The sequence below is a fragment of the Maylandia zebra genome, linkage group LG5 (genome assembly GCF_041146795.1).
Source record: "Maylandia zebra isolate NMK-2024a linkage group LG5, Mzebra_GT3a, whole genome shotgun sequence".
NCBI classification, from domain to species: Eukaryota; Metazoa; Chordata; class Actinopteri; order Cichliformes; family Cichlidae; genus Maylandia; species Maylandia zebra.
The window spans coordinates 32579850-32583517 of record NC_135171.1 but is presented as its reverse complement, the minus strand read 5'-3'; the positions used below and the strand labels follow the sequence as shown (position 1 = coordinate 32583517).

The 3668-nt window shown below is 38.4% G+C and overlaps 1 long non-coding RNA gene across 1 annotated transcript; it reads left to right on the top strand.

The window, feature by feature from the left end:
- The first annotated feature begins 782 nt into the window (after nucleotides 1-782).
- On the top strand, nucleotides 783-2468 carry LOC143418659 (uncharacterized). Its single transcript, XR_013098684.1, has 2 exons — nucleotides 783-1126; nucleotides 1774-2468. It is a non-coding gene; the product is annotated as an uncharacterized LOC143418659 (long non-coding RNA).
- The last annotated feature ends 1200 nt before the right edge of the window (nucleotides 2469-3668 follow it).

Here is a 3668-nt window from a genome sequence, read left to right as displayed (position 1 = left end):
ATCATGTGTCAACACTAAAAAGTGCCACTTACATCAAACGTGGTGCACTGGGAAGAGATTGGTTAATGCTTAAAGGCAGTACCCCACACTTTTGTTCTGGGAATAATATTCTATATTCACCAGTGACAGAATGAAGAATTAATTACTGGAGCATCAGGTTTACCCATCAGTTCATGTGTGAATCACCGAGATCACCACTTTGTTCAGCTACAATGGACCTGTCTAGCCTTACAGCACTTAACACCTTCATTCAAGAAATGTGGACATTTAACCATACTCTTTCTAAAGACTTACAGAATGCTATAAACCCTACGGTGGCCCCTAGAGACAAAGCACGTACAAACTCCAAAACACTTGCAAACTCCAAAACACATGCAAATTCCAAAACACATGCAAACTAAAAAACACTTGCAAACTAAAAAACACTTGCAAACTAAAAAACACATGCAAACTCCAAAACGCGTACAAACTCCAAAACGCTTGCAAAATCCAAAACACTTGCAAACTAAAAAGCACATGCAAACTAAAAAGCACATGCAAACTCCAAAACACGTACAAACTCCAAAACGTTTGCAAAATCCAAAACACTTGCAAACTAAAAAACACTTGCAAGCTAAAAAACACATGCAAACTCCAAAACACGTACAAACTCCAAAACGCTTGCAAAATCCAAAACACTTGCAAACTAAAAAAAACTTGCAAACTAAAAAGCACATGCAAACTCCAAAACACGTACAAACTCAAAAACACTTGCAAACTCAAAAACACATGCAAATTCAAAAACACAACGGAAGTGCTCCAGGACGCTAGGGGCAGTGTTGAGCTTTTGTTACCTAGTAACTACACAAGCCAGGAAGTACCAATGACCGGATTTGGGGTTTGCAGCCTTAAAGGCCGCATTTTAAGGCCGATTACCTCACAGCGACAAGAGAAGGCTTTCCGAATTCAAAGGCTGCCCGAAATGCGGCCCTGAAATGCGTCCTTAATTTCCCTGAATTTTAAGGATGGGTCGGTGTAGCCTTCATGGCCCAACATATCCCAGACTTCATAGTGCGGTGGTGGTGTGGATAATTTTGCCGGAAAAAAAACGGTGGAAGCGGAGCGGAGGAAGAGTAAACTTTCAGAAGTAAGTACTGAATATTATGTCACTTATTTATGCGCAAATATTTTTTTAATGAAGAACATGAAACCATTATTGTTGGCCACATGTCGGGAAAGTTGACATTAGCGATGTTTGTACTTTCAGAATTAACTTGGTTTTAAAGCCTTTACTTTAATAAATATATATATAGTCGACCTTAATCTTACAGAGATGATTTTGTGGATAATTAAAGTCAGTCATATATCCACAAACACAACAAGCTGAAAGTCAGTGATGCTGCTCAGTTCGCAGTCATGAATATCACGGCACAAGCAGGATTCACTGCACTGTTAACGTTAGCTATGTTATATTGCTGCCTCTGTTCGGTGGTGTCGAGCCAAACGGACTTTAACGTGTGTTTGAACGAGCTGACGGTTCACTCGTTAAGCTGAAAGAAAGATGCTTTAATCACAGCAGTCACACATGTGTCCACTGTACCATCTGGGAACTCTTCTTGTTTTGTAATAACACAAACTAAATCCTCCTTCTTTTGTGCTGTTTTGTAGCAGTGTATACACCTGAGACTTTAACCTGTGTCTGTCCTGCACTCTCTCTCTTTTTCTTTCTCTCTGATTGTGGAATAAAAGTATGAACATGTGTTTATAAGTTACACTTGTGTTTGAATCCTGCAGCTTATCACACATTTGATTTCCATGTGTGACAACTGCAAGTGTCCAGAGTGAGGACAGACTGAGGGACCCACTGCTGCACATCATCTGTGAGGCTTTGCATCCCTGATGATCCACCGAACTCAACAGTGTGTGAGGAAGAGGAGGAGGAAGAGCCAGCAGCAGCTGACAGATGGAGAGAATAGACAGACTGTTCCCTGTTTGTGAAGGACTGCTAGAAAAGTTTAACATAACTGTCTGTCCTGAATCAGTCTTATTAGGTAATGTTCAAATAATTTTATCCTCCCAGTGTTTTCAGTGTGGGAGAAAGTACTCAGGGCCTTCAAGTTACACACTATGAAAGGCAGCAACAAGTGTAATATTCAGAAACCTAAAGTATGTATCTGCAGCAGAATGGAGCTAAAAATAAATGTTTGTTCCAGTTCTATGAAGCTTTGAGTATTTTGGATTAGTAGCACTGCTGTGTTTGTTGCATCATATTGCTGTAATTGTTTATATGCTTTATATATTCTGAGGTAAGTTGATCTATAGTGTTACATCATATTCTATAAGGATGTTATGTGTTTGTATACTTTCTGCCCAGTTTGACCCATTTAGCAGAAGTCAGCCTGTTTAAGGCTCTGATATCTATTCTGTATGACTTAAAGCAGTTATGACATGGTCTGATTTTCTCACCCAATAAAGGAATATTTCATATATCAGTCTACTCTTCATTTTATCAGAAACAGTTATCACAGCTTGTACATTTTCTTTTTATAAATATATGTAAGCAATGAGCCAAATTTAGTAATGGCAACATACTGAAGTAACAACATTTGTCTCTGATATATGATACACCTATATATACACTGCCAAAGATACTTGTCTTTGAGTGAAGATTTAAGGTGATAAGACATAACTGCAACTTGAATCTGTACTGGTCAGTATTTGACACAGAGTTCATGTTCACTGCTGTAATAGCTAATAATTTATATAATAACTATAATATTGGCCATATTATATTTACATTACCAAAGTGATATGACTTTAGTCTCATGAACAACATTAGCTAATTCTTATTTACTAACTAATCTTGAAATAACTGTTCAGTACAGAAATGAAGCCCAAAAATCATGTTTTACTGTCCTGTGGTCTCAGCCTCAGATACTTATCAAATCACACAAAGCTCTTGTAGAAACAAACAAATGAACAAAATATATTCTCCCTCATTTCTGTCAAACCAAGTTGTATGACACGTTTCCAGCGGTTAGTATCATGGTTGCTAGGCAACCTGGGAAGCGCGACAGAGACTAGACCGTCCCATACAGACAAACTTGCCGTTTATTTTGCAAATAGAGCTCAACACTGCCCCTAGCGTCCTGGAGCACTTTCGTTGTGTTTTTGAATTTGCATGTGTTTTTGAGTTTGCAAGTGTTTTTGAGTTTGCAAGTGTTTTTGAGTTTGCAAGTGTTTTGGAGTTTGCAAGCGTTTTGGAGTTTGCAAGCGTTTTGGAGTTTGCAAGCGTTTTGGAGTTTGCAAGCGTTTTGGAGTTTGCAAGCGTTTTGGAGTTTGCAAGCGTTTTGGAGTTTGCAAGCGTTTTGGAGTTTGCAAGCGTTTTGGAGTTTGCAAGCGTTTTGGAGTTTGCATGTGTTTTTTAGTTTGCATGTGTTTTTTAGTTTGCAAGTGTTTTTTAGTTTGCAAGCGTTTTGGATTTTGCAAGCGTTTTGGATTTTGCAAGCGTTTTGGAGTTTGTACGTGTTTTGGAGTTTGCATGTGTTTTTTAGTTTGCAAGTGTTTTTTAGTTTGCATGTGTTTTGGAATTTGCATGTGTTTTGGAGTTTGCAAGTGTTTTGGAGTTTGTGCTTTGTCTCTAGGGGCCACCATAATAAACCCATGAAACTACTGATGATTTCTATGTG